Source organism: Bos taurus, chromosome 5 (genome assembly GCF_002263795.3).
Source record: "Bos taurus isolate L1 Dominette 01449 registration number 42190680 breed Hereford chromosome 5, ARS-UCD2.0, whole genome shotgun sequence".
Lineage (NCBI taxonomy): Eukaryota > Metazoa > Chordata > Mammalia > Artiodactyla > Bovidae > Bos > Bos taurus.
In genome coordinates, this window is record NC_037332.1 from 17,187,175 (window position 1) to 17,199,318 (window position 12,144).

Below are 12,144 nucleotides of genomic sequence, written 5' to 3' on the forward strand. Positions count from 1 at the left end.
TGGGAGAATGACATTGAAACATGTAAAATATCATGTAAGAAACGAGTTGCCAGTCCAGGTTCGATACACAATACTGGATGCTTGGGGCTAGTGCACTGGGACGACCCAGAGGGATGGTATGGGGAGGGAGGAGGGAGGAGGGTTCAGGATGGGGAACACATGTATACCTGTGGCGGATTCATTTTGATATTTGGCAAAACTAATACAATTATGTAAAGTTTAAAAATAAAATAAAATTTAAAAAAAATAAAATAAAAAAAGAAAATTAAGCTAGTCAATCACCAGAGCACAAGGCTAGCTTCTCTTCATCTCCCAAAACTCAAACATCTAATCAGTAACTCAGGTTTGCTGTTTTTTATTTCTATGTATCTGGTAAATTCCAATTTGCCTTCTCCATCTGCTCAGTTCAGTTGCTCAGTCGTGTCTGACTCTTTGCGACCTCAGGGACTGCAGCATGCCAGGCCTCCCTGTCCATCACCAACTCCCAGAGTCCACCCAAACCCATGTCCATCGAGTTGGTGATGCCATCCAACCATCTTATCCTCTGTTGTCCCCTTCTCTTGCCTTCAATCTTTCCCAGCATTAGGGTCTTTTCCAATGAGTCAGCTCTTCACATCAGGTGGCCAAAATATTGGAGTTTCAGCTTCAACATCAGTCCTTCTAATGAACACCCAGGACTGATCTCCTTTAAGATGGACTGGTTTGATCTCCTTGCAGTCCAAGGGACTCTCAAGAGTCTTCTCCAACACCACAGTTCAAAAGCATCAATTCTTCTGCACTCAGCTTTATTTATAGTCTAACTCTCACATTCATACATGACCATTGGAAAAACCATAGCCTTGACTAGATGAATATTTGTTGGCACAGTAATGTCTGTTTTGTAATATTCTGTCTAGGTTGGTCATAACTTTCCTTCCAAGGAGTAAGCTTCTTTTAATTTCATGGCTGCAATCACCATCTGCAGTGATTTGGGCTCTTCAAATGAGTCAGTTATTCACATCAGGTGACCAAAGTATCAGAGTTTCAGCTTCAGCATCAGTCCTTACAATGAATATTCAGAACTGATTTCCTTTGGGATGGACAGGTTGGATCTTGCTGTCCAAGGGACTCTCAAGAGTCTTTTCCAACACCACAGTTCAAAAGCGTCAATTCTTCAGCGCTCAACTTTCTTTATAGTTCAACTCTCAGACCCATACATGACTACTGGAAAAGTCATAGCTTTGACTAGATGGACCTTTGTTGGCAAAGTAATGTCTCTGCTTTTTAATATGCTGTCTCCATTTGCTGCTGCTGCTGCTGCTAAGTCGCTTCAGTCGTGCCCGACTCTATGCAACCCTATAAATGGCAGCACACCAGGCTCCCTTGTCCCTGGGATTCTCCAGGCAAGAACACTGGAATGAGTTGCCATTTCCTTCTCCAACGCATGAACGTGAAAATTCAAAGTTAAGTCGCTCAGTCGTGTCCGACTCTTAGCGACCTCATGGACTGCAGCCTACCAGGCTCCTCCATCCATGGGATTTTCCAGGCAAGAGTACTGGAGTGGGGTGCCATTGCTTTCTCTGCTCCATCTGCTAGACCATCATTTTAATTCAGAGACCACTCATCCTGCTTCCATACTGTTTGTACAGTGTTCTTGCCTCTAGTTTTTATTTCTTCAATTCATCATTAGAGTGCTTTCAGTTATTCATCTAAATAAAAGTATGATTATTTTATTCTCTTAATAATACCTTTCATCCCTTCTCCCTATCATCTAGAGTACAGATCCAGAAGGTCATCTCTTACATGCCATATATGCAGGGAAGTCTCAGTGCATTCACACTCCATTCTCTTTACCTCAATTGCCCACCTTCACTTTCTCTACTCAATGAACACATATTTATTATGTGAGAGCCCAAGTTTAAACATCTGCTGTGAAGCTTGCCTGACATCAATCACCTCACTAATCTGTCTTAGGCATCTATCATATTCTAATCTTGGCATATTTTAATTATTTTATCAAAAGATTGTCTCTCCTTCTTGGGTGATGTTTCCTTATCTCTGTAAAACTCCCACCTCCTCAGGCCCTGGCCTGAAGTAGTCATTTAAATGCATGCTGGCATAATAATTAACAAGTTAATTTATTTAATTTATTAAAAGTGCAGATAGATCTACTAAGGCTAATAATAGCTAATACAATATTAAATATGAAGAATTAGAAGTCTATGACAAAGTGACTGCAGATCATGGGGTTCTATGAAAGTTTTAAGTAAATCTGATGTGCATTTACCACACTATGCAAGATCTTAGTGTTGTAGTTATAGACAAGGATATAGCATGGTTTTAAACAATTAATCATCCAGAGATACTGAAACAGGAGGGAAGGGGACACGACACAACTTTTGAAAGAATGGCATAGTCCAGTTGAAGGAAACAACTTAAAGTGATTAGAATAAAATGGCAGACAAGTCAACTTTGACTAGACTTTGATCCTCAATAAGCAAGCTGAATGACACACTCAGAGGCACCATGACAATTCCAAGGCCTACTGTCAAAAGACCATTTCCTGAAATCTCCACCCCTTTCCCAAAATACTTGGAATAATCCTCCCTCCCATTAGCCTATGAAATTACCCAGTCTGATGTGAAGAACTGATTCATTGGAAAAGACCTTGATGATGGGAAAGATTGAAGGCATGAAGAGAAGGGGATGACAGAGGATGAGATGGTTGGATGGCATCACTGACTCAATGGACATGAGTTTGAGAAAGCTCAGGGAGTAGGTGATGGACAGGGAAGCCTGGCATGCTGCAGTCCATGGGGTCACAAAGAGTCAGACACAACTGAGTGACTGAATTGAATTGATAAAAGCTAATCACGCCTCATTTCAGGGCCACTGCAATGACCCACACTGTCTGTGGAGTGTGTTTCTCCCTAAATAAATTCACTTCATACTTATCACTCTGTTTCTCACTGAATTCTTTCTTTGATGAAAAATCAATAACCTGAGCTTCATTAGGTCCTGAAGTTAATTACTGTGAGTTTTGGCTGGGTTCGAGTCTCAACCACATGGGCTAGAGTCCCAAACTGGGTTTTGACCAGATTTGAGATCCAGTCACATGGGTTCAAGTCCCAAACTGAGGTAAACAGTTTCCATATCATATAGTACTCAAAAGCCAATTCTCATCAACTTTTAGACCTTAGAATCTCTCTCTGTTATTTTCAGTTACCTAGAAGTCAATACACTCTTTGCATTCTTAAATATTCAGCTACATTTTATATAGTTTAAGAAGTTTCAAATGTTTCTAATGATAAATATATTAATTTGTAAAAAAACTTTCCTGTTTAAGTTAAATATATATAGAAAAAATAAAGATAAAATTTAAAAAATAAAGTTGGATATATTAAGATTTTGTGACATGTTGATAATACAAAATCCCTGGAGAATAAAAGTTTAGTAAGAATTATTATTATTTTTTAAAATTACTACTTGAGAGTCCATACACTACCCAGATGACTATGGCCACTTTGGGCTTCTCAAACAACACAAAGTTTTTTAGCTGCAAATGTAAAATACCACAAAATTCACTAAGTTATAAGGCAAAAGTTAAACTTTGAAACACTTCACTTGAAAAAGCTCAAAGTGTAAAATAATTGCTAGTCACACTGCTAGTGTGACTTGTCAGTTATAAAACACTTAGGACAATAATTTAAATACCTTTGATAGTTACCATTCACTAACTACCACTAATTAGCTTGGTGATTGTAAATTATTTTCATCCACACATTAAAATTAGTCTTCTGAATAACAATCACATTCATTGATCATTCTTTGGATTAGACTACATCATCTTACCTCTCCTGGAGCATAATAGAATGTTGACTACAGCATCAGACAAAGCAGGATATGACTCCTATCTGCATCATGTAAAATCAGTGTACATTGAGACCATGGTGCTTGTATTTTCTGAGGTTCAGAAATTTTCCAATATGTCCTATTAAAAGAACATTTGAATCTGATTAAATAAAATGCCATTCTTTAATATGTAAACTCCATCCTCTCCAAAATAATGCTAAACGTTGACTGTTTACAGAACTATTTGTGCACTAAAATTACATATGTGGACACATAAAATTAAATACGTTAATTTTAGTGACTAATATTGTGCACCATATATGGGATATGTGAGACCATGTTTAAGTGAATGTGGGTGTTTAAGAATGTGCATGCATATGTGTATGTGTACTAAAATCCAGAGTGAGAACATGTACTTAGCATAAAAAATAATAACATTCCTTTAGTTTAAAAAATATTTTAGTGTTGCTTAAATTTATCATCACCTAAATGATGCTCTCCTAATGGATGTTTTTTTTCTTTAATTGATTTCAACTAAACCTTGTCTTATGCCATGGTAGTGGAGAACAACTCTATTTCTGCTGTCCCTCTTCCACAGAGAAGGCCCTTTTCCAGACATGCTAAGATATAGGGGATCAATATATAGAACAAAGGCCTAGATGGCTTTGCTATGCATTTGACTGAGATACAATGCAAAGCAATTAAAACTATTGGCTGTGCAGCACAATAACCTGCTTTCTCTCCAGGTTTTGAAATCAAATTGGCTTCTAAGCCACCATTCAAACAGTGACATGTCTGCTTTTTGAGTTATTTCTGAGATTAAAGAGGAAAAATATTGGCTGCAGGATGTGCAATGTCCTTGTGAATAGCTGGCCTTTCTTTTATGGATGACTGAGATATACTGAGGTCATATACTGTGTCTCTAATGTTGGACATTATGCTTTGGGGAAATGTTTTGTGAGTATAAATTAATCATCCCATAATAGAGAAGACAAAATAGAAGGATAATTGTTCAATAAACATGGTTGACATGAGCTTGCATCACTGAATGCTTATTAAAATATATGCAACTGTTAAAAGGATAGCAGCAAAAAACTGCTTTATCCTTTCATGAATGCCACACTTAAAAAAAAAAAGAATTTTAGATGCTATTTTCTCTTAGAGACTTTCTCTCAGGTCAAGTTAGTCCCTATTTTCTTTTTGTGATCCCATCCCATTTTGCATAGCACCTTCTTCCATTCTAGCCCTAACCTTCTCCCTGCATGCCTCCAATATTCACTCTTCAAAGACAGGGATTCAATACAATTTGTTTTAGTATATTTAGCACCTCATAAAAAACCAGACATTAAATTCTCAGGAAAAAAAAAAAGTGTAATGAATAAATGAATTAAGCACTACATAAGCCCACAAAATATGTGTGGTCAAAGAATGAAAAAGGGTCATAGCTAAAAGTGACAGAAACATATTTCAAGTTAGCCTAAACAGAAAGATATATGTTAGTTCATATAACTGGGGTGTTCAAGGACAAAGCAGAATTTACTTAAAGCTTAGCAAGTAGATGAGAAATTACTTTCTTAGCTCTGAATGAAAAATCCTAATCAGAACTCCAATAATCAGCCTAATCTTCCTCTGATTAACCTCCCAAGGATATTTATCTACTTCTATAGCCACCCAGAGACAGCACTTTGCTGACAAAAAGGTTCATATAGTCAAAGCTATGGTTTTTCCAATAGTCATGCACAGATGTGAAAGTTGGACTATAAACAAGGCTGAGCACTGAAGAATTGATGCTTTTGAACCTTGGTGTTGGAGAAGACTCTTGAGAGTCTCTTGCACAGCAAGATCAAACCAGTCAATCCTAAAGGAAATCAACCCTGAGTATTGGAAATCAACCCTGCTGAAGCTGAAGCTCCAAAACTTTGGCTATCTGATGTGAGGAGCTGACTCATTGAAAAAGACCCTGATGCTGGGAAAGATTGAGGGCAGGAGGAGAAGGGGTGACAGAGGATGAGATGGTTAGATGGCATCACTGACTTGACGGACATGAGTTTGAGCAAACTCTGGGAGACAGTGAAGGACATGGGGTCGTAAAGAGTTGGACATGACTTAGCTACTGAACAATAGCCACCCAGGGTTGGGGTAGGTTAAAGCTCATTTAAAATGTATGTAATGGGTTTCTCATTGGAGAAAAAGTGTCTCTAAAAACAGAAGGAAGTAGTTGCTCAGCAAGCCAAAACATCAGATATCCATTTAAGGGAAAATCAAGAAGAGTGAATTATTAGAAGCATTTGGATAAGCAAGAAATACCCAAATAAGAAGTCGTCTAAACCATTTCTACTTTGACTCCAAAACATGAATATCTCTAAGCTAACAAGGACATTCATTTATCCACTTATGTTTTCATTTATTCACTTATTTGTGAACCATATATTGAGACTGTACTACATATCGTATACTGTGCCCAGATGCTAGCCTAGTTGGGGTGGGGTGCAGGGGAGGGGGAGACAAATAAATAATGATTACAAGGAGATCATAAGTTCCATTTAATTTTACGGAATATCTTATTAAACAGTTAGCCTAAATTAATTTCATGATGAAGTAATGACTAATTCATTTAAATGACACATTATACTTTATGCCAATACTGATTTTTTATGATTAGACTTAAGGTCTAATCATATTAAGACACAGAGTAAATTGAGCACAAACCAATATGTTTGCTTGATTTTCTCTATGAAAATTCTGGAAAATCAATTTCATTAATATTTGGAGGATATGTTTGTGATATTTCTGTTTCTTCTTTAGTTATTATAATGGTGGAAGGCAATTTTTAATTATTTGCCTTAAAATAATTTTAAGTTTAAAATTTAATAATTTTAGACTCCTCCTTAAAATGAGGAGTTTTATCTAACTTAAAATGGGCACTGAATGTAGATTTATCATAAGTTATTCTGTTTTTCACTTTATTCTCTAATTGGAATTCAGTATTAGATAATTGCACAGTGACTCATTTTTGGTATTCAGTTGAAATCACATTGTGAATGGTTTAAGAAAATAAAACTGAAAAACTTGCATATATTTAAAGGAGAAGAACATTTCCACATTGTATGAGGCAATATAGCAAACAAACATAAATGAAAAGAAAATTAGTTGCATACAAAAGAATCTAAATTTTCAAAGAGTATAAGAAATACAACTCTATTTTTCTATACAAAGGATTATTTTTAAATAATTGAAGAGTATGTATTTATTTCATAAAATAATTTTATAGCTTTTCCTCCCACTCAATATTATTTCATCAAAGTTAATTGCTCTCATAAGACAAGCCAGTGCATCTGGTGACTGACCTATCTGTATTTTCACTTCCCTCATTTTTATTGTCCATGGACCAGCTCTGATATATGATTCTAATTTGTTTCTCATAATTGAAGGGTCACAAGGACTTTACATACCTCAAACATATGTAGCTTTTCTCTTTCTCAACATTTTGTTTACTTTTCTGTATGTTATCATTAGTGCTATTATGGAAGCCTGTTTGTTTATATAAATTATTTTTTCCCAATTAAGGGAAACATTCATGAAAAACATACACATTAACATGGAATGAGAAAGAGAATGCTAAATTTTTATGTTTAACAATGCATTTGTTCCTTAAAATCTGGCATTCCACAGATACTCAAAGAGCAGTGTCCAAGGTAGATCTACAGTGAAAAGAATTGCAGAGAATCATAATTTAACATTTCAAGATTGTCCAAAGGTCTAAGGATTATTAGGATCACAAAAGGACCTTATATTTGCTGAAGAAAAAATTGCTGACTACCTGAACTAAATATTAAAGCAATAAAAACCAGTTATTGCTGTCCAGTGAAATATGCTGTAAGCCCATATTTATTAATAATTAAGTCTTCTAGTAGTTATAAAAGAAACAGACACAATTAAATGTATAAAACATTTTTTTATCCAAGATATCCCAAATGGTATTTGACCACTTAATCCATGTTAAAAATACTTACATTTTACTTTTTAAAAAATTGTCATTAAAATATAATAAATATATCTATCTACCCATATAGCACATCTCTATTTGGATCAATTACATTTCAAGTGCCCAATACCTACCATATTGGACAGCACAAATCTAGAACATTTTGTAACATGAGAGAAACTCAAAATTTCAAGGAAAAAAAACACAACTAAAGATGAAAAATCCAGAAAATATCATTTCCTATCAAATTGATCTATTAATAGTTCAGATGCATTTTACAAACCATTAGGCATATGACAAGGCTTCCTTGGTGGCTCAAATGATAAAGAATCTGCTTACAATGTGGGAGACATGGGTTTGATCCTTGGGTTGGGAATATCCCCTGGAAGAAGGCATGACAACCCACTCCAGTATTCTTGCCCAGAGAATCCCATGGACAGAGGAGTCTGGCCAGTTACAGTCCAACTCACAAAGAGTCAGACACAACTGAACGACTAACACATTCATACGCAGGGGCACATGCTTACTGCTTTATGCGTTTTCAAAATTAATGGCAAATTTCAGGAACACAATTAGCTGATGGGATACAAAAGTATATATTAGACATATACTGTATGTACTAGTCAGGCTGTATTTGAGGAGCATTTGTATCAGAATCACTAGGATATGTTGAATTCTTGGCTAAAACCTGATTTTTTTTTTTTTCCCAGAATTTCTGGACATGCAGTCTAAGAACTTACATATAAAATTGTTTTTAATATAGTCTCTGTGAATGTGAATATTTGAAATATGTGACTATATGTTGTATGTGATAGAGCTTAATAATATCTTCAAACACAGTAAGCAAGATTCCTTTACTTAGCTAAAAAATTAATAACTCATATGTGACACAATTACATAAAGTGTTGTTATGTAACAGATCATTTTAATTTTCATAGTCATGTAGGAATTTGGGGTTTTATTCTCTATGGGATAAAAAGCATGCACAAATTTTAGCACAGGAAAGGGTCATAATTTATGTTGTTAAAAACCACTCTGACTGCTCTCAAAGGGCAAAGTAGAAGCAAAGATATCAGTTAGAAAACAGGTGTTCAGGTAACATATTCTAAGACTTCAACTAGGTGACAGGGAGGCCATAGGCAAGGAGGGTTATAAAAAGTGGCTTATTTTGGTTATACTTTGAGAACTCAGAAGTCTAGTTGATAAAATCATACATAGATCGTGAGAGAGAAAAGAAACTAGTCTGACACCAAGACTGTTGGCCTAGGTTTTGGAGAAGTGGATGTTTGGTTTTTCTACTAAGTAACTATGATGAGAAGCTTAAGACAAGACCAATTCCCTGGTGGCTCAGACAGTGAAGAATCTGCCTGCATTGCAGGAGACCCGGATTCAATCCCTGGGTCAGGAAGATCCACTGGAGAAGGGCATGGTTACCCACTCTTGTATTCTTGCCTGAGGAACCTGGCAGGGTTTGCAAAGAGTCACACAAAACAAAGCTACTAACAAACACACACACTAACTGACCTTATCTTGATTACACATGCAAAGATCCTATTTCCAAATAAGGTCACATTCATAGGTACACACATTAGGGCTTGAAAATACCTTTGTGTGGAACACGATCCAACCCATATGAAACACAAAACTATCATATACATCTTTTTAAAAATCAGCACCAAGGTAAACCATATGTACAGTGTTGAATATGCCTTCAAGTATGCTCAATGTAATGGCACAAAATGTCTATTTTGTTTCCCAGATCCTTTCATTAGGCAAGAATGATAAGACTTTCTTTGTTCAATTTTGTTGTTTTATTTGCTATGATTCATGATATATCTCTATTTCCGCAAGTCAGAACACAATGAAAGCCCTCCCTTTGTTCTGTAATATAGGAGATAGTGTTTCAGAAAAACTTCCTGTCATTTTTCCTCCTTTTGTATAAATATATTAACTTTAATAAAAGAGTATTAAAAAAGAAAAAATACAATAAAAGGATGGCAGTGTTTGTCACTGAGGAAGAAAATTACAAACACAATAGCTTGGTAATGTTTTAGAAAATATTTGGATGTTACAATTTAATAAAAGTTATAAATATGTCAATGCAAACTACAAGTATGCTATACAATAATATAAGAAAATGAAACCTAATCTGTCTTTGTTTCTTCATACTAAATATGCAGCTATACTCTGCTTAAGTAATAGGTTCATACCTGCTTTGGCTTCTTGTGTGTGACATATTATAGCGTTGTTGTAGCAATAGTTGTGTTTTACATGGAGAATCAAAGTTATTAGCAGATAGTTAAAGATAAGCCTGCTCTTATAAAGTCTAAACTCATACTAGTAGCAGATAAATAAATAACCTAAAACTATGCATTCTATTGATAAATATAATCTGGACTTGGAAACCTGACAATTGCCCTATTTTCTGTCTTTTGGTGATATGATCCAAGACTTTATACTCTGTCATTCTGTACTGACATTTAGAGCACTGGATTCCAATGCACAGAATGACAAAGCTATTTTTCTTTGTTCTTAAAATTTGAGATATGATCATTCCACTGAACTTTACATTTGTGATTCAAGTTAAAGCCTTTCATCAACTCTTATTACAGAAAAAACTTGATGGCTTAATATATAAAATCTCTGACCTTTTCAAGTCCAGAATTTAAGTACTAACCTCTAGTGAAGAATAATCCACATCTCAAATACAAACACACAGCTCCACTCAGTCAGCTTGGTAGCAGGGAAACTCTAAGAAACAGCAGATCTAAGTTTTCCAGCTCTCTACCTATGCATTTTTATTCCTTAGACTGAAAAAAGATCAACTGAAATATTAAACCATACAAACTTTTGCTAAATAGAGAAACTCTGCTCTTGGAAAAGAATTGTTTCTCATAGGAATGCAGTCTTTACTTTCAAAACTCCCACCTCAATTTTGATAATGAGATACAACAAATTCTAAGTAACTTAATTCATAAGCTAGCATTTTTAATTGTAATGATATATCAACATTATAGTTGAGTTACACCATTCAAATAAAAACTCTCAAGTAAGAATTCCCCTTTCCTCTACCCATTTTTGTTACATTTTGTGGTAAATTCTGCTATATTAAGATATCTAAAACTCTAAAGTCAAAATCTGTATGTATGAGACAATCTTAAACCAGATATCTCACTTCATAGTTGTAGGAATCACATCTGGATGACACATAGAATTCTGAATTCATTATCTCTAAACAAAACCCACTATTTCTCTGACTCTCTTTTCCCTCTATTTCATAGGCCAATTTTCTAAAAAATACAGGCCAGAAATTTGATGCTTATTTCCAATTTATCTCTTTATACATTCATCTGACGAGAGACCAAAACCTTTCTATTCTTCTTCAGTTAAAACAATTTTATAGAGCACTTTTAGGATCGCAGTAAAACTGAGGGGAAGATAAAGATTCCCTGTGTACTATCTTCCGCTAAACTATTTTCTCTTCTAGGAGTTTAACAGTTTTCGTTTTAGAGTTATGATCCATTTTGCATTATTTTGTGTGCCAGTGTTTAAAGTCTGTGTCTGGATTCTCCTTTTTTCCCCTTTGGAAGTAGATGTCTTTTTAACACTATTTATTAAAAAAGACTACCTTTGCTCCATTGTATTGCCTTTGCTCCTTTGTCAAAGATCAGTTGACTGTATTTATGGGGATCTATTTCTGGCCCCTCTGTTTTGTTCCATTGATCTATTTGTCTCTTATTTTGCCAATACCATGCTGTCTTGTTATATGGTAGTTTATAGTAAGCCTTGAAGTCAGGTAGTGTCAGCCTTGCAACTCTGTCTCCTTCAACATTTTGTTGGCCATTCTGGATCTTTTGCTTCTTTATATAAACTTTAGAATCAGCTTGTCAATATCCGCAAAATAATTTGCTGAGAATTTGATGTCTGTTCCCTATGTGTCATTAGTCCACCTTCTCACTGAGGAAGGGAGGGGATCAACATCACTCTCAGGATGCTATCATATTTCACATCACCCTTACTGCTTTCTTTATGAGACAAATGACTCTCCTACCTATTGAAGAGAAAGAATGGGGATGGGAATAGGTAAGACCCAGCCTCACCACTTCCAATGCAATTTCTCAACCAGTCACTCACATGGAGACTCTTAACTGCTTCTGGTTTCCCTTTTACTGATTTTTGGTCACCACAAAAGCACTCCAGTCTTTAGCAGCAATTCCTCTTCTACAACCTTCTCTTCCTTATTTTAAGCTTCTTCCTTTCGTGGAAGAGATCCCCAGATATTGTGCTCCTGATGTCACTTTTGGGGGACAAAGTTTCAGTATATATAT